The sequence below is a fragment of the Lagopus muta genome, chromosome 9 (genome assembly GCF_023343835.1).
Source record: "Lagopus muta isolate bLagMut1 chromosome 9, bLagMut1 primary, whole genome shotgun sequence".
In the NCBI taxonomy this organism is placed as follows: Eukaryota; Metazoa; Chordata; class Aves; order Galliformes; family Phasianidae; genus Lagopus; species Lagopus muta.
The window spans coordinates 11,678,579-11,698,824 of NC_064441.1; the positions used below are offsets into that span (position 1 = coordinate 11,678,579).

A 20,246-nucleotide genomic window follows, 5' to 3' on the forward strand; every position below is an offset into this window, starting at 1 on the left:
GAATTACATGTTAAGAGTTACGTAACACTTCTACTGATTTTATCCTGAGCCAGACTGATAACTGAGTAGCAAACTGTAGAGTCAGTCCAAATTCCATGTCTTCAGAGCATGTTATGGTTATTCACTAGATGTCAGGGTATAATGGTAAGGTTAGACAGCGGGATGGTAGCACAACAGATTGTTCCATTTTCATTAGGCTGATTTTTTTAACTTCTAATGGAGCTGCAGGTTAAAAAATCTTTGGGTTGAAGACTTTCTTTAACTGTTGTCCTGAGAAAAGCTGTTTACAGAGATTTTGTGTCCAAGGTGGGAACTATTTCAGAATGTCTAATGTAGTTCATTGGTGACTTTGGAAGAGTAAGTATGGGATTTCTGAAAAAGCTCATAACTGGTGTTAGTCAGCATTTCAGTGATGTTTATTATGCTGTGATTTAACTGTAGGAAAGTGAAAGGCCATGACAACGTCGAAGGTATCATGGGGAGTTGTAATTTTGAACTCATTGGACTTGCTGAATTTTCCTTTTGGGGTATTTGTGTTTTTTCTCCTTGGAAATGTGGTAGCACTATAAGATTTTCAGATTTTCAAGCTTCAAAGGAGAAGCACTGATGGTGAAGCACGTGCAGATTACTGCAAGCTGGGCCTGTCACCACACAACGTGTTTCAAGAGCATGTGTGCATCAGTCTGAGACCCACAGTAACATGTGATGAGTTCTAGGAGAAACTCATTGCATGATAGTAATTTGCCTTTGTATATTTTTCTTAATTATTGAGAAGCTCTATCTAAGCAACACTTATAGCTGTTATGAAAAGCTACAGTTGTTTAGAATGAGCAAAAGTAAAAGCATTTTAATTGCTTTCTTTCAAAAAGCTTTAGTGGTTAAAGAAATCCAGATTGCCCAATCACCACTTAAACTTTACAAAAATGTGGATTAATGGTCAAATATGAGAGTACTTCAACATACTGGAAATACCTGAGGATAAGCCAGGGGCTTGCAAAAGTATGTTAGAATTGAAAAGGAAACTGTTCTCTGATTTTTTTATGGAATCTTCTTACCTCCATACTGTAAGGAGCTTGTTCTATTTTGTTCCTATCCCATGTTCTACAAGCACTTGCAAGTAGGTTACTGTTTAACAGCAAAAAGGGTGCAGAAGCTGGTGGTTTTGCATCGTGGTATTTGTGCAAATAATTCTATGGTGGCAGGAACACAATATCTTGAGTTAGAGGGGATTTGCAAGGACCATCAAATCTGACTCCTAAGAGGACTCTAATTCTCTTTGCCTATCAATATTATTTCTGTAATTATGTTTACAAATAAAAGTTGAACATTTCTTGCGGAATATAGCACAGGATTCCTCACTGTGTGAGTTCCCAAGGTAGTTTATGTACCCAGTGTGTACAGAAGCACTGGTGTGTGGCTGTCTTAGACTTGCAAAAGTCTCTGCTTCGTTTATGCTGTAGTTTCTGTAGTATGCTATGGTAGGAGAACAGTCTTTTCTTGTTCTCAGTGAAGCTGGTTTGTGACTAAGACTGTGAAATATGAAAAACTTATTAATGGAAGTTAAGAAAAAAATGAAAATAAAACCAATGAAGCCTAAAAGCAAGACTTGCAAAAGGTTCTTGCTGCATGCTAAGCTTCGCAAGAGGTGGATTAAGACACTTATAATTGCTTGATACTGGAAATCTCCATCTCAGGTTTAAAAAAAAAAAAGAAAAGACTTGGAAATTTTTATAACATTGCATTTCTCCATTAATTAGGATGTGAACCATGTGGTCCAGCAGTTAAAGCCAAGGGCTTGGCAATAAGACGATCATAGTGTTCTAATTATGCTGTTTGGATAATTTTCCATTGTCTTTATTATTTGTTTATTTTATTCACATGAACAGTGGATGCTTTAAAGTGTGAAAAACAGACTTGAAAGCCTGAGCTACCTAAAATTCTAGATTTCAAACTCTAGATGGAGAGTTTATTTAAATTTTATTCATAATATTTTTCACTCCCCTTTTTCCTCCCCCGTTCAGCTCTTCCGGTAAAAATAATGCGCATTTAGAGATTTCTGTTCTTAATCTACTGAACCAAGGTGATCTCCAGGTCAGTGCAGGAAGAACTGTTCTTGTCTCTTATCATTCCATGTTTCCCAATGGCCTGTAGCTAACAGGGTTCTTAGAACTGTAATCCCAAGAACATCACCTTGTTGCATTTCTTTGCTAGACTGAAGTGTGAATCTTACTCTGCGGTCTTTCTCTTCATAAATGAATTGCTATTAACAAGCACAGAGTTACCTTAATACTACCCTTCTCACTGTGATCTTGCCCCTTCCTGATTTTTTTTACATGTGAACTCTTCATTCTCTTTCAATAACAGTTAAGGTTGGGGAGGCTAACATCTTTCTCCTGTTTCAAAATAACTTCCTATTTGTGTGTAGGCCCCTCTTTACGGAAATTACAACTGATAATTTCTTCTCTGGATCACATGATTTGCTGGATCCAGTGGTGCTTTAGTTTTCTGCTTCGGGAAGTGCTGGCTGAATAGAGCAGGAAGTGTGAACCAACAGCAGCTAGAGTAAGAGATGCAATCAACCAAAGTCATTTAAAAGTGTAAGTGCTATGCTTGACATGAGTAATTGTGTAAGAACATTAATTATTCTTATCAAATAATACAGGTCAGAAAACTGATATGTCCATAGATATTCTGTACAGCGCCCCATGGTTAGCTGGCTCCAAGAACACGCAGTACTATTCCAATTAATTGAGAGAATAGCTTGATACTTCACAGGTTGAAGCAGCCAGATCATTCTAAAGCAGTGATTATCTTCACTGCTACAAAGTGTGTTTAATTTCAAACTTAATTGTATCTACATTTCCGTTTCTAATTAATCCAGATATAGAAATGCTATAGTAACCGAACAGTGTGTTCTTTGAGGAAATAAAACATGGCACAATCCTGTGGCACCAGAGTAATCTGATTAAAGAGATGTTTATGTAGCACAGGTCTGTAAAAGTTATCTAATTTATCATATGCTTACTATTCTTGTGATGCAATTCAATTTTAAAGGAGAAATGAGAAATACTCATCTTGCTCATTTTGTGCTTTGAGATTTCCACTCTCTGTTTTGTCGTGGAATTTACACAGGTGATTGAAAAAGCAGTCAGCTTCTTGGTAGCGTATGCTTTTGAACAGGGCAAGAATCCAGTTTTCAGTAGGAAATTTCCACCACTAATATCTGTGTGGGAGCTGAGATACACTTTCTTGTGGGCAGCAAGGTGTGCCTCTTCAGTCTATAGCATGTATTGCTAAGAGGATATCTTCAAGTGGCCAGTATGTATATGAAGGTCACATCAACCTGTAGGAGACTGGGGGCAGGCTTTTTTCACCCATGATTTTGCGTGTAATGAGCTGAAGGACAGTGACTGCTCCAAGGCAATGTGTCTGAGCTGCACTTAAAACACAGGATATACCGGAGTGCTCTCAGTGGCTAATCGCCCTCACCGAGGTGTTGCTGTGTTGTGCAAATATGTAACCTTAGAAAATTAAAAATACGGCAGAAATGTAGAAATGTGTTGGTTGAAATGGCTCTGGGTATTTCTCTTTAAAAGAAAAACTTTTTCAGTAAGTGAGTAGGATTGCCATTTTTTCCTTTCTCACCTGGAAGTGCTACACATGCATCATGGGCAGTATTATGAGTGTTATTTTGGGGACTGATTTAGAAATTCTGGTAATGAAGGCCTACAAATGGTTTCTTAAGGTATAGAAATGGCAGAAACAGAACTGTAGTTCTGGCACACGGCTGCCAGTAATACCACTATGAAACAAGCTGGTTAGGCCTTTAATAAGGGACCAAACTTGGAGTTGAATCTAATTTTTAGGTTCTTGTGGATGGAAGCTGAGTGCACTGAGGAATCCTCAGTCACCACTTGATATAAACCGAAGAAACAGATTTTCACGCGCTCACAGCCTGCCACAGTCTCAGATAAATGAGCCTGGGTGTCCCCTTGTAGCCAAAGATCTTGGTCCTGATGACATGCAGATGGTGGGAGGGAGGGAAGATGATATCAGAAACAGCTAGAGAGAGAGTAGATGATGGAATGAGAGATCTAGAGACAGAGCTATGGCAGGAGACTTGGTAAATGCAGTGAGGGAGTTCATTTAGTAAAATAACTTTAGGGAAATTAAAAAAAAAAAAAAAAAAAAAAAAAGGGGGGGGGCAGCTTCAGTGCTTATTGAAATGACTGATACTGAAATTCTGGTTCTTCTAAAACTACCGCCCCTGAAAAGTGGTCGGGGTTTTAGGGAAGCCTGGCCTTTTCCTTTCGGTGGTGAAGCAGGCTTAAAGCTTTCTTGTTTGGTAAGAAGAGAGCACCACCTTGTGTTAGTCCTAACATCCCGTAGCACCCAGTGATTACTTTCTCGTGTAGCTGAACTGATGAATAAATATTAACTTTTCTTAGATAGTGTTCTTGTGCTTATGCTGTAGAAAACCAAGAGAGACAAAGATGCAAGTGCAGAGTTTGAGATCTGCATGTGTGGGCTGAGCATCTGAATTCACATATCTGTACAATGCACTGCCTGAACTTTGGGGTTAACTGTAAATTCAGCTTCTCATGCAAAGTTCAAATTTCTGGGCGCTGATACTCTTCAGAAGGCCTTACTCAGTAAGAAAAATTGGGATAGCTGCATTGCCCATTTTGAGATGCAGTCTAATGGGTGCGTCGCTCTATCAGGCAGTAATGAGGCTGACAGCTGTACTGAGAGGCTGCTGCCTGTTGTGCGTGCGCATCTTCCCCTGTAAATGGAATGTCTTTGCCATGTCTTTGCTGAACCAGATATTTAAGAATATATCTTTAACCCGTCTTTGTGGTAGTGAGGGTGAGTAGCTGTTCATATCTGCTAATATTAATTTGATTTTTTTTTTTTTTTAATATAAATTTGTAATGGAACTCTTCTTTCTGCATAGTTCCCCACTTTATGTTTCAAGCATTATATTCTGGGAGAACCTACTGCACAGATTAGACTATTGGTGGTTAATTTTTATACTATGAGTTTGTGCTTATGAAAAGTAAAACTGAAATTTCAAATATTTCATGTTAGGAATTCTCACCAGAGTAGGATAGAGTTGAGACAATTCTGTCTGTAATGCTTTAAAACAAACAACAAACTTTAAATGCATCTGACTCTAAACTGAAATTGGATTGTGAGTGGGGAAGCAGACAAAGAACACAAAATAAGTCTCTGAAGTAAAAAGACTGAAAGAAGCAAAGAGAAATGTAATGTATTTGAATTAAAAAATATTCCCCTGTGAATGAAAATACATGGAGAGAGAATGAAAAACACATCTTCTGCTTCCAAGAACAAGGCTACAGATCTTGGTTCTTTAGCTCTAAAATACTTTTCGAATACTTTAAAAGGGTGGCTAATTTTCAGAATTAATGGTTTGATCTTGGCGACAGAGACATGATATATAACATGGTGCCCAGCAGTGAATACTGCATGCACACGGGCTGGATCTGTATTTAGTTAGGCAACTCTTGCTTTGAGTATTTTCTCTGAACCATATAGACTGACTACAGTGGTTGTCAGTCTGCACTTGTGTTCCCTGCTGTTCCCAGAGTCTCGGCATGTGTTCCCAACATGTGTTCCCAGAATATCCCAGCTGTACACTATCAGTTCTGCTCTGAATCCTTTGTAATACATCAGATAAAGCCTGTTTTCCCACCATGGAGGCACAATAGATTGATGCTTTTGGCAAAAGGAGACAGAGATGCTGTGGGTTTGTCTGAACATTCATAGTCGATTGCGGTGCCCAACTTTAAATTATTATGGCTGCATCTTTAGAAGTGCAGAAAATGAAGGATCCTGTATGACAAAACACATTGGACAAGTGCATTTAAATTTCCAGTGCAGAGATGTCATAGGTGTGTATCTTCAGAAAAGTAATTGAAGCAGGTAGGCTAGTTAGTTCAATAGGATTGTTTTAGCTTAAAAACTTTTAAGAGCTTAGGGTATGAAAACACTTCAACTCTGATCCGCAGTTATTCTAGAATATTAAAATTCAATTTGCTTTTTTGCTGTCGTAATAGGTTACCTCGTGCTCTAGAGTTTGCTATGTTGATAGTGAGAGAATACAAAAACAGTGATAAAAAGGGAATCTTTCTTTCTTTTGTGAACTGTTTACAGCTACACACAGTAAGCGCTCAGAAGAGGTGCTTAAAAACTCCTACTGTAATGATGTAATGTTCAAATGTGCATTAGGACAATTTGAATACATCAGCTGAGATTGTCTTGTTGGAAAGGAAACTAGAAGAAATGGATGTAACAGCTGATTCAAAGTATTAGCCTTGAATTTTATGAGGCCTCTGTACAAGAAAATCCAAAGAAACAAATGGTTGAACAAACACGTAGTCCTTTGGACTTAGATATAAAGTTAAAAGGAAAGCAAGACAGAAGACAATATTTATTTATTTATATTTCAATTCTATATATGTTGAAATCAAGATGCTTTTTCTCCCAAGAAGACAGTATAAATTCTAGTGTTTTCCTATGTGTGCTGAAATTTCTAATCTGCTTTCTTTCCAGCGTGAGAAATGTGGAACAGTATTTGGAAGGTAAGCTTTTCAAATTAGAGCTGTTTGGATATTTCTTGTTTAGCTCACAGCTAAAGCTATTTCAGGCTTCCTTTGCAAGGGTTTCCTTGGGTCTAGCATGGTCTGAGTTACAGTATGGTAAGGTGGCTGTGCTATTCCCTTGGCACGCTGCAGACAGGGCAGCCTCCTTGGGGGAATGACTGCCTTCAGCTTTTCTTGTCGTCCCCCCTACCTCCTTTGCTGGGGTGGCACATCTGTTTCTTCAGGAAAAGCACCATGAAGACCCGTTATGCAGGGAGAAAACATCTGGGGGGAGAATAAAATTGAAACTCAAGGTGGGAAAAATCCATTTCCCATGTAACTCTGTGTCAGGGTATCTTCCATTACTCAACCTTGTCATAGATAAGCCAAGAATGTAAGCAATGAGTAATGCTTTCCTCAAGGAATTGTCTCTTTCTTGCAAAGAACAGCACAGGAAACATGGAGCTTATTCCTGGTGTTAACTGCTGTCTTTTCAGTTGTCCCAGCATGTGTTCATGACATGCATGGGTAGGGAGGTATCAGGAATTTCTGGGATTTCTGATCAAAGCTGTGCACAGAGCTTGGTGAGCAAAGGCGAGAAGTGTTGCACTGTGTGAGAACAAGGTGCTCTCAGAGTAGTGTCTCCAGGCTGCTGGTCAGGACAAAGCACTAAACATGTCACCTGGGCTGTCCAAGCTTTGTGCACTCATCATGTGGAGATGTGTTGCTGGCTTTGCCTGTTCTGCTGCTCCATGAGGGGAAAGGCTGCTCATGGCATCCCCAAGTTGTGTTTACCACGTCAGGGTATGGGACGACTTGGTCATGTTGTCCACAGATGCCTGGATATCACCTGTTACCCATACACCCTATGTCTGGACTTGTGCTCCCAGGAAGCAGAGTGGGGCAGAGTGGGTTGGCTATGACTGCAGCACATTGGTTCTTCCCATCCTTTATCCCTTGTTTATTTTTATTTTTGGGGACAGGAAAGCAGTTTAGTTCTGTGCTCCCTCTGCTCTTCATTGTAGTCACTGTTCTGAGACACATCTCACCCTCCTGGCTCTCAGAAGCTGCATGAAGGATGATACGGTGCAGCAGGGATTTGGTCCCAAAGATTGCGTTGCCTTTCATTGCAGGGGTTTTGTCTAGCTGGCTGCTTCCTGGAAAGATGATCTTCGCTGTTTTAGCAGAATGCGTTTTCTTACCTGTTGTTTGCAGTGCTAATGCTTCTCTGTAACTGCAGTTAGTCAAACAGCTTGGACACTGGTCTCAGAGTTACTTTGGTTTAGTTTGTCCTGCTAAAGAAGGATCTCTTCTGACACTCAAAACTGCAATGTAAAGCCTGCAGTATAGGTAATCTGGACTCAGATACATCTTACCTTTCTCACATAACATTCCACTTTCAGCCTTCCCTTCCGTTTTGAAAGTGGAAAAGTCAACTGAATCGATAGCACTAGAATGCCCAGCTTGTTTTCTTCTTGTTCCTGCCTGCTATTTGCTTTTGTTCTCCCTGCCTTTACATGTTAGCAATGGCTGCATCTGGCCTTATGTTAGTTCTCGGAGATCAGACCTGTGGTGCCCCTTTATTTGCTTCCACCGAAGGATTTTTTGCATGTCCTGGCCTCTGCTCCTGGAAGTTGCTGGAGTAAACAGCACCAGCTATCTCTCATCATGCAGGTGACTTCTGGCATGTATACCACAGCCTACAGAGGAAGAAAACATTGTTTGGATGGGGAAAAAGCGGGTGTTACTCTGCACTGCAACAGCTCAATACACAAACAGTTTATGAATGCTGTTTACAGTGCTCACAGACCTTCCCACACATTAGGCTCTTGTCCTGCTGTGTTCAAGGCAGTCAACAGTTAAACAATTCAATGCCCACTATCCTTCTCACCTCTCAAAATTTGAGATTCCCTTTAAAAATACATTTAACTGTTTAATACCTGGAAGGTATAGACTAATCCTGAAACTTTTCCTATATTTCTTGTTCCCCTTTCGGATTCAAAATTTTGTGATGATAAATGTGCTTTTTAGTGACTGTTCTTAGTTCATGAGCTACATCCATTTTTGTATGATTTCAAGAGACACACAAGAAACAATAATTTGGAAATTCATTACAATGCCAGGGTTTATATGCTCTCATTAAGCATTAATTGGTAGTTGATGGCTATTGCTATTTTTAACACCATTAGTTCATAGCAATGTAATTAGTGATGCTAAGTACAGGATCCACATTAATAGCATTACTAATTGTAAATCTGGAGATAGAAACACAAGATGACTGGTTAATTTCTAGGCAATATCTCATGATAATTGGCTATGGGACATTTGTGCTGAAGTAGAAAGGTAAATAATTTAAAATCTTTTCTTGTAGTTTACGCTGTACTTCACAATAGTAATATACTCTGTTGCCCATGTTTTAGTCTTATAAAATACAATGCCATTAGCACCTCACAGCTTCTGCAGTTATTAATATCTGTGCTTCTGTACATTTTCATGTATAGTAGCAACTGAGTTTAAAAAAAAAAATAGCAGAAGCAATAAATGAACAACTTTAAGGACATCTGTGTGGGTACTTACTGGTTTCTTTGGTTGGTGGTGTTTTTTTTTTTTACAATGCAATATGACATAAGCAGAGAAGAGAGGAAATTAAAAATAGGCCTATAATTATGTAATGGTTAGATGGCAGATGCTTGCTGAGGTTTTTTTTTTTTATGAAATTTGTTAGCCAGCAAAAAATTAGTTCCTACTCTGGGCGTCAATAACATGATGACTGTAATATTCCAATTCTGAGCTAGGTTTTAAGCAGTTTTTGCTTCAGAAATGGTGTAATAGGTCTTTAGACATAAAAGTTCCTTTGTATAGATAGCCAAAGTTCTTCAGGACACCTCTGTTCAGGCCTTCATGGAGCCCATGTCCCCAGCGTAACCGAGTACCTCCTAAATATTAAAAGAGAAGAAACAAATCAGCATGATCTTTTCAGCTCCCAGCAAGTAGGAGTGCATGTCTTGATTAGATCCTGAGTTATATAAATAGTATAAGAACTGATATTAGAGAGGGAATGGATGTGTATGAAAGCGAGGCTGAAAAAATTAATGATGCATCTTTACAGCCTTACTGAGACCTCGTTGATTTCCATGGAAACCTTTTCATTGACTTCAGTGGGTCTCTTCAGTCTGATGCAGGAAAGGGGTGGCTGACGGATAGCGAGGTGCATGCTCTGGTCTCAGTGCCATTGTGTGTGCCAGCAGTGCCTGCTGATCAGCGCTGCTTCGCTCTCTGAGGATTTTAACTGCATTGTGATTGAGGGAGGCTTTAACCTGGAGCCATTTTCTGTGCTTAGGTAATACTGATATATATGCTTCCCAGGCCAGAGCATGTAAGGTGATGCTAATGCTGCAGGTGTGGATCTGCTACAGATAACTGAGAAATCAAATGTATAGTAAAGGCTAAATTGTCAGTCTGTGTGCTGCTTTCTGGGATTATCCCTCCCCGTTCCCCAGCAGCACAGTTACAGATGGCCTATAGATATCCCCCATAGGTAGCCTATGAATGATATATCAAGACAGCCCTCCCCACTGAAACATTTAGTTCCCCAAGATTCCAAAACCAGAAAATATTTTTTCTGATAATAGGAGAAGCATTGTGTGTTTCTGGCTCTGGTTCGCACCTCTTCACAAGCTGTCTTGTCTCACCTGATTTGCTGACTTCCAAGGAGAGGCACAGAGAAGAAGAGAAAAGCCTCAGTGGGGTGGTTTAGTGAGAGAATTCCTGCCTCTGGTTAGCACAAGATCTGTTTGCTTTTTCTCAGCAACTTTACCTTATGGAGAAAAACCTTTAGAAAGACTGGTGAAGTAAAGGTGCTTTGTGAACAAATTATAGATATAGAACACTTCATTAAATTTTTGTGTCAGAGATGTGAGCACGGTGTAGGAACTGAGGAAATTGCAGTTCCTCTTGCTGCCAATTTTTTTACTTCAACAAGGACACCATAAGCCTTTTTTTTTTCCCTGGTCTGTTTAACAGGTATGTCTCACACAAGGAATATAGATATCGGTTGTCTTATTTCTGTGTGCTTGTTCCTAAAACTCCTTAGGTGGCTAGCATACGAGAAAGCTCTTCAGTGGTGAAACTGTTCCATATATGCCTGCTGAGAGCTACTTATTTTCCCTCTTGCCCTGTACTTAAATATGTTGCCCTACAACCCCTTTCAGACTGCAGAGCCTACACATACAGGAAGGAGAGCTGGTTTCCAGTGCTGCAATATAAGGATTGTTAACTATGTTTTCATTATGATGATCCCATCTGACTCTTAGATCTACAGTGAGTTACCAAAAACCACCCTTTTCCTTGTCAGATGACTGCTTGGATCTGGATACAGTGAATCACAGTAAGGACGAAACTCAGTACTACTGCCCCAGTCCTCTGTCAGCTGGAACCATCCATTTGCTACCAGCTGGGTACTGCCCTGGGCCCCTTATAGATGTGGCAGCTCTTGTGCCTGATGGGACCAATGTCCTTCGTGTGACAGCTGTGAACTTGGTGTATGGCACTGCCACAGACATCTCAGATGAGACTTGTGGATCTAACACATGTAGACAGCAGACATATGTTTAGCATTGTGTGGCATGTTTGTATGTTTATTTACTTTAGGGTGTCTTTATTTCTGTAGGGTTTAGTGATTTCCATTTATTCTTTTTCTAGATTTACATCAGACAGGCATATCTCAAAGCACTGTCAAAACAGCCACCTAAATATTGCTGTGCTGATTTCTTTGTTTTGTTACTGATGGATTGTGAATCCTTTTGTTTTAGGGACTTCAATCCAAATATTCTTTTACTGCAGACCTGTATTTCTTTCTTTTGAGTAGTATGAAGGAAGGAAAAGAATAGGAAAATCCATTTTTCCCATGATGAAAAGAGCAATGTGTGAGCATAAAATCACCCAGTTTCATCCATTAACTCAGAGTAAGCTTTTTTTATTACCTCTAAAACCTCTCTCCTTTCCTGCCACTGTATATGGGCTGTGCGCTGCTATGCAGGAGGTGGGTGCTGAGGGAAGATGTCTGCCTCGGGAATCCTGAGCTGTTCTAAGCTCCCAGGTTTTCTAAAAGCCAGTGGTAGAAATCAGTGCATGATAACTGAGGGTGATGTCTCACTCTAAGAAAGCACATACACTTATATTTAACTGGATGATTTTTTTCAGTAGGAGTTTTATATATGCATTTAATCACTGTAGGGGATGGTTTTCTTCAATTGTAACTTGGACGAATAAACTGTCCTTTGCTTTACAGGGGCTAGGGAACAGCTAAAAACCCTTTTAAGCCAAAGAAGAATTGGTTCTTGAGACTTAATAAAAAGGGCGGAAGTGAAAGTTGGTACTGTTTGCACTTATTTTCACTTTTCTTATTACATGGATGGATTGCTAAGCCCTCGGGGAGTTTCCGATCTGAATACATACCTGGGCGCGCTGCAAGGACACGAGGGCAGAGCGCGAGGCGCTGCCGAGCAAGGCCGGAGCGGCGCCTGCTGTGCGCGGTGCGGCCGGCAGGGGGCGCTGCGGGGCCGCTCCTGGGCTGCGCTGTCGGTGCGGGCCGCGGGCCGCGCACCTGGCCACCGTCTGCAGCTCCGGGGGCCGGCTTTCAGTCCGCTCTCTTTCTTTGGTTTCTCCCTTAGTGCAGTACTAATAGAAGTTTCAGTGTCCTTAAGTCACTGTTCTAAAAGGGAAAAGCCCATCTAGGGAGTCTCCTGATTTTCTTGATACTTCTGGTCTGATAGTAGAGCTTAGTCATTCTCCCTGTCTCTTTGAATTATTCTTTTTTTAATCTGAATTCTGAAATGATCTTTGCTTCCAAGTGATTTTTGCATTTCCTGATTTAGTTAATTAACGTGTTTCTGGGCCTACATCCTCACAAGTGCATATGATTGCTTTGTGATAGCTGTGTATTCTCCGTAGTTGTTTTATGTGCCAGAAGCAAAACAAGTACTTAAGTAGGAATGAGATCACTGCAGCAATGTGCCATCATTTCTGCCCATTCCTCCTTCTCTTGTACAGCAACTTCCAGGCCCTACAACAAAGACACCGGCTTGATCCACACTGAGGCGGTTTGCTGTAAAACACTGTAGAAACTGAGTTGGAAACTGATTCTTTAGGAAGTCTGGTTGGTTTAAAGGAGAAAATAGGAAAACAAAATCTACTCTAACCTATATCTGTTTTGGTTTTTGTTGTTTGCTTTTTTTCACTTTATTTAAGCAGTGGTGCATAGTGCAAAAAAAAAAAAAAGGCTATTTTAAGACAAGTACGTTTGAATGGAATGATGCATGTGCAGTTGTTGTTGCCATCTAGTGTTCTCATACCTTTATGGCATCACTCAAGAGAATGAGAATTGTCTTTGCAGCTTCCATTCACCCCTCTTTTTGCTTAAGCGTTTCATTAACACAGCTTACCTTTGGCTGGAAAAGTTAAATCAAACTCAATGTTGATAACTTTCTCTACTGTGAGACTTGTTGAAACAGTAAATTTCAGAGTGGAAGTTATAAGCTGTGTGTGTGCATACTGTAATTCAAGACAATGTGGCTGAATGTGTCATGATTTAACCTGGCAGACAGCTCAGCACCGCACAACCATTTGCTTGCCTCCCCTCTAAGTCATAGCAAAGAACTGAAAAGAGAAATGTAAGACCTCGTGGATTGAAACACAGTTTAATAAGGAAAGGAGAAGCAGAGGAAAAAAAAATATTAAAACAAGTGATGCATGCTGTGATTGCTTGCCACTTGCTGACCGATGCCCAGCCAGTCCCTGGTGAACGGCAGCCCCCAGCCGACTCACCCAGTTTTATTGTTAAACATGATGCTATATGGTGTGGGACATCTCCTTGACTTGCTTGGTCCAGCTGTCCTGATTCTGATCGTTCCCCTCCTTGTGCACCCACAGCCTTCTCTCTGATAGGGCACTGTGAGAAGCCAAAATTCCTTGACTTCATGTGAGCATTGCTCAGCAGTGACTAAAATATCTGTGTGTTATCAGCATTAGTCTCATCCCAAATCCAAAGCACAGCACCTTACCAGCTGCTAGGAAGGAAAGTAGCTCTGTCCCAACTCAAACCAGGACAATATCTACCCTGGGTTAATAAGTAAATGAGGACAGATGAATAGTTTCTGTGTTTGAGAATTTTAGCTGAAAGCGTCTGATGGAGAATGTAAGTATGAAGCACTTGTACTTATCAAAGTAAATATTCCATGAATTATTTAGTGAATTCTCCTAAGAGTTCCCAAGAGTACTCGGCTGTTAAATCAATTTTGAAAAGTCCTCTGGGAATAACTAGTAAATTTTTTTGGTGTATAGGAAAGAACTGTAAATGAGATAATGAAGTGGACTTTTTTTAGTCCCTAGTTTCAGGAAGCATGCTTGTGCATAAACATACGTGTTTTAATTATGGAGTTATTGTAAGAGATGCTATTTATATCTCAGTGGCACTTAGCTGTCCTGTGAAGACTTGAGCTCTGTAGTGCAGGGTGTAAGGTAGGAGAGCAGTCCAAGCTGTCACCTGTCTCTTCTATACAGAAAGGGAAGGAAATGAGCACGAATCCCTACTACTGACAGAGACTATTCCTAGGACAAAGAAAGCTTGTATTTGTATTAGGAACATAAATTAATCTTCTGCATCCAAGCTTTTAGCCAAGTTAATTAGTCTGTACTTTTAATTATTGTCTGATCTAAAGCTTTAACTATCATGTCGGTCTTCATACTGCCTCAAAAATGTTTTAATGAATCATATGCTTCCTGACAAATTGAATTTGGGAATTCTGTGCATAATCTGTCTTAAATTATTCTGTTCCTGAAGTCTGTCTTTTAAATGCTACCTTCTGGTACGCTGTCCGTATGGCTCAATTCACAGCTCTACCTGAACAGCTGTTAAGGAGACCTGTGATACTACAAGAAGTATATACAGTTATTTAATTGTATGCTAAAATGGCCATGGGGGAGATGGTTTCTCCAGCTTGCATAGGGAAAGGACACTGCACTGAGATCTCAAGTACCTCTTACTCTGTCTGTCTTATTACATTCTATTATACAGATGAATTCTAAGAAGAATTTAACTCTCTTTTAGGTTTCCTGGAGGTTTCTGTAAGTAGGAAAGCCTTATAGTTTGATTGAAGAAACATCACTTCCTGTGCTGACACTTAAAAGCTGTAGTACTGCTTGTTTCAGTTGCATGGTCATGCATTTTCATGGCTTCCGTCAATGAATTTCACAGATCCACTGGAATGCTATGTAGGAAACTTAAACCCACAATGCATATCTGAAAATGCTTGACAGTTTGAATACAGTGGAGTCTCACCACGTATCCCATCTACCCTTGCAAGAAAGGCTCAGAGTTTTACAAGGGCAGCTGAGCATTGCAGCCTGTGCTTGTGCAGCAGGGATGGATGTCATCAGCTGGAGCCCCAGTATCTCTGGGGAAGTCTATGAATACACAAAGGTGGGAGATGCATCAGCTTTAGCCTATTCCCTGGCCTGATTAGCTTTGGTAGTGTTGTTGTAACCCATGCTTCCAAATAAAGCAAAAGTAAACCCAGAAATATCACCATCATGAAGTATAGCTATTTTTTTCCCTTCAGCAATTAACATTAGATGAAAAAGCATTAGTGTCTGAGGATTCTTTTCTCCCCTCAAGAGCTAATTGTGTAGTGCTTGGTTATTTCTCTTGCTGTTGATTTTAGGCAGAGATGAGGGTATTAATGGAACTCCAAATTAATAGAAGAGTTAAGAAACAAATGACTTCAGAGGTGAATTGTGCTTGCCAGCTGAAGATCTTATGCCTGTTTATGCTGCATGAGCACTCTGGTTTGAAGCTCTTTATTTTTGTAAAATCAGGTGTGCAGGTGTATGAGTATGTCAGATTAGAAATTAACTTTTAAAAAGTGAGACAATTCTAGATTTTCAACCCATCATTCCTAGATAGACAAAACTTGTCCTGTGAATGATGAACTACAAGTTCTGTGTACACTAGCTTGCACGTGTTCTGTTAATATGTGAATAAATTCCTTCATGTACACCAATGTCTTCTGTTTTCCTGCAGCAAGTACTTTCTTTGATTGATGTACTTGGAAGCAATCCTTATCCTCATTCATTTTAATTGAGAGTAATGAATTTAGAGGTTTTATATGCACAGGTTGGCTCGGTTCCATTTCTGACTTTCCTCACCTTTGCTGGGAAAACAGCCTGCTTGGGGTTGTGTTGGAAGAAGTTCAGGACATAGTGCAGCATTCCTAGAGAGGACAGTATCCCACGAGGAGCAACCATCTGTTAATGGACAGGCTGATATTTCCAAAGAGCTCAGATTTTAGCAGGCAGGCTCTCCCTTCCCACTACCACCACTGAGGAACTGCTAATCAAGGAAAAAAGCTACTTTCCTGCCCTGATTTGCAGAAGATAGCAGTGCTCACAATTGTGTTTCATGTTGTTTTGAATTCTGAGTGGGTTTGAAATCACTGCTGAGTTGCTGGCATTTGGGGAACACCTTACAGCAGGAAATTTTACTTTAATGAAAATGAAAGTCATCGGCTTAAAACAGAACTGCTGCAGTTATTTACTGAAGTTACAGAATCACGGAATTGCAGGGGTTGGAAAGGGCCTCAAGAGTTCAACGCCCCGCTAAAGCAGGGACACTACAATAGGGCACACAGGTTGACATCCAGATGGGTCTTGAATGTCTCCATAGAATTGTTTCTAAGGCTCAAGAAAAAAAGAAATTTGAGTGAATGTAATGTGATGTATAATATTGAAGTGCATTTTAATTTCACAATGTAATTTTCCTGATCCCTTTTATTTTTAAAGGGAACTCTAAAATGAACACCCAACATTAGATGTTTAGCTTTTCTGGTTTTGTAGACATGGCTCAGTTTAATGCGTGCTTGCGATGAGGAAAGTCCTACCAACCAATTTTATATTCATGTGCAATGTGGCTAGTTGAGCACAGGGCTAATCTGGCAAGCACCACGAGCCCGTGCTTGTGCAGAGCTGCCAAATAGAACCTGCTGGAGAGAGCTTTGTGGAAGTAATGAGGATATTGCTCCATTTTGGAACCTATCAGTAAAATTCAATGGGAACCTGCTGGTGAATCTAATGATACCAGCCAAAGCAATCTGTGTGGCTCTAAGTACTTCTCTCTACAGCAGTTTGCTTTATTTCTGAATGGTGCAAATAGAAGGATGCGGTTTGCAATATCTTCAGAAGTTGTTTTGGTCTTAATGCGTGACCTGGCAATGGTGGCATAAGGACAAGGTTGGTGGCAGTGCCTGCTTTGATGCGTGGTCCTCTCTACCTGGCAGATTCTGAGCCCAGCGGTGATGCACAAGGAGGAGATCAAATGTAAAGCTTCTCTTCTGCAGTGCCATGGAATTTCAGGTGTGACAGGGAAGGTACCATCAGGGTGAATACCTCCTCTTGTTCCTTCTTCAGCAAAGGGGTTGATTGGGTTAGGGACAAAAAGAAAAATTACACTTCCAAAGAAAAATGTGGGGATTGTGCCTCATTCCAGCTATTTGAAATTATTCTTCTGCTATGCTCCTGGATTGCATCTCTGATGGATATAAACTAGGATCCAGCCTCCTCTCATAGACTGGGGTTGGTTCTGCTGTGCTATCATTAGGAACAACTTGTTTTGTCAGTAAAGGTATCAGCCATGACTCAGAACACACAGGAGAAGCAGCTCTCGTGAGTAAGAAGGTATTATTTTTTCAGAGTCACACTTCTGACCGTAACAGCACTTAAATGCTGGGTGTTGAAATCCAACAGCTGTGATAAGGCTGAATTGTTTATTCAGTCCCAGAAACAGCATTGTCAAACCATTTATCATTATCCTACAGTAATAGCACAGACAGTTCTTCTGGAGTCTTTATTAAATACTCCTACTATTATTATTACTGTTATTAAATTCACATGTGGCTTCCTCGTGTATGCGACCGCTTGCGCAGAAAGGTTGCTGGCATTACCTCTTTAAATTCCTAGACTGTGTAGAAGGCAGAAGAGAGTTTGCTTCCATCTTGCAGCCTGTTCTGAGCACTGCTGGTTTCCCTACTTCAGCTGGCAGTTAGCAATAGGGCTGATTTGTTTCCTTTGCCTCCAAGGGGGCAGGGAGCAATGTTTTGCTGCTGCAGCACAGGGCCTCCCACGCTTACCCTTGTGTTCCTGCTGCTTAAGCGCTCACCCCGTGTTCCTGGCTCTGCTTTAAGGTACAATCTATCTCCAAATTAGAAGGGGAGGGGGGGGAGAAAAAAAGCCAAACCAACAAAAAACCCTGAAGTTGTGCTTTGCTCAATCAAGCCTCTTGGAAATTAGTTAAACACTCAGAAGGCTGTATTTAAAAGAAAACTTTCTGCAATCAACAGAGTGCACCTTTCATCATGTGCTCCTGGTCAGAGACTTCTTTTGCTCTTGATGGCCATTTAGCTTTTTCTGAGGAAGGCTGTCTAGCACAAATTTCCCTCCTGTAAGTCAGTGCTTATTAACTCTTCAGCTATGCTTTTCTTTGATTTTGTTTACCCTGTCAAAGCTTACTGGCTTTTGTACATAGCTGCCATTCATCTGTTTCAGGTTTTGCAAATGCCTGTGCACAATGTTACATGCAAAGTACAAATACATTCTTCAAAGAAGATGTCAAAACAAGTTTCAGCTCATTTTCAGCAGTGTCTAATTATAGATACATAATTAATGAGCCTGACATTTATCTTTCCTAACACAAAAGACCATACTTACAAATAAAAGCATTTCCTACAGTACCTGTAATAGCTTAAGCCTTAGTCTAAGGGAAATAGGAATATAGTTTAAATAAGCTATATTCTGAAGAAATAAAAGAAATATTTCTTGGTAAATAAAATATGGGCTCTTCCTGTGATTGCTTATAACTGGGAAGTGTTACACCTTAATATTTAAAAAGAACTACTGGTGTTCAGTTACCGAAAACAAAAGGTAAATCTGTGGAAACAGTGGAACTTTCATTAATGTAAGAGTCATCCTTCTTAGAAAGCATTTAGGTGGTACTATGGCTGCAACAGTTCTAGGTAAAAGAGGAGTTTCCTTTATTTCTTGTTTATGCAGTGTGTTTGACCTGTAGACAGTGGCATTGCTTGTTGGTGGTACGCAGTATCTACCTTATGTTCCTTTGATATGCATTATCAGTTCATCTTAATAACATATTAATAACGAAGTGGCCTTGGCCAAGTTTCTCTAAAACAGCTAAGAATGTTGCCATATTGCATATCAGTGTGTTTCAGCGACTTCAGGAAGCAAGTGTCACTTAAATGTCTTTGCTTCTTACAATGTTAAGGTATTTCATCTGGAACCAAGAGGACTCTGTAGACTGTAATTCTTTGAAGTATATTTCTACAATACATTTTTTACTTTCTTACCTTGGAAATGAGTTGTAGGTGAACTGCAGTCAGCCTTTTGGCTACCTGGTCTTTAACAGAAATGGAGATGTATGTCTTGTGGTTCACAAAAAGGGCGAGCTGGTGTTTTTCTGGAACCTTATTTTATATTTCTTTCTTTAATTATGAGCATAAAGTGGCAACGTGCATATTGGTATACAAAAGTGGCAATAACAGAACATCTGCATTTTTAATTTTATGAAGAAGTAAAGGAGAACTTGGATTTAATAACACTGGCAATTTGTTTTATTTAGGCTTTGAAACTGATTGGAGTGGATGAGTAGTGTGGAGAGAGAAGCAAGTTGATATTTTTCACTGCTGTTGTCTTTGCAGAGAAACTGCCAACTGATGGAAAAACTCTCATCTTGTGAGACAATGGATATATTTTGGTACTTGACAAAAATCTTATTTCCTCTCATTCCCTGGTGCTACTCAGGGAGGCATACGAAAAGCAGCTGGTGAATATTAATTGTCTGACATTTTAGTGATAGCATGAAGGTTCAAGGCTCTCTGTTCCAAACTTGCTAATTTGAATTATTTTTTAAATTGTTGTTCATGTATATCCAAAATAATTAATAAGCAAATTGTCTTTCATGACAGAAAAATAATATATTTCTTGGCAAGATTTAGAAACTTCAGTTTTATAAATTTGTGACTCAAACATATAGCAAGTAATCTTCAGCCTGGAGTTACAGACATTTGACATCTAGAAGGCAATGCCTCTGTTCTGTGCAGCATGTATAGTGCTAGCATGTATGTGATGTGCTACTACTGAAGTGAGGAAGAAGCTTTTCTAGTTTTTTCTCCTCTACGTATTACAGACATTTGGGCTTGAAGATGTTTGAACAGAAAGCAAACTGGCCTGATATATTGCAGAGACATGGTGAAGCTCTAAGCTTGCCTCGGGGTTTGTTTCACTGAAAAGTCCTTGCCCTGAAGATCTTGCCATTTGAGCAGCGGCAAGCAGGGAACAGGAAGGAAAGCAAAAAACAAACAAAACAAAAAAAGAGTTGAAACAACTTACCTGGTTCTAAGTGCATCTTAGCATCATAGCCCAACTCTCCATAACAGCTGCCTGGAGAGAGGGCTCTAGACTTTCTGTGCACCGTGATTTCTACTCTGTGGCTCAGGTTTTATTGTCCTGTTTCTTCAGCTGCCCCTGTAAGGAGAGCCCAACACAAGAGATTCAGCATGAATGTATATTTGGCAGAGGTCT

The 20,246-nt window shown here is 40.1% G+C and overlaps 1 long non-coding RNA gene across 1 annotated transcript in view; it reads left to right on the forward strand.

Moving 5' to 3' along the window:
* The window catches only part of LOC125697884 (uncharacterized), a 142,267-nt gene that overhangs the window by 98,515 nt on the left and 23,506 nt on the right, over window positions 1-20,246 (forward strand). The window lies entirely within an intron of this gene.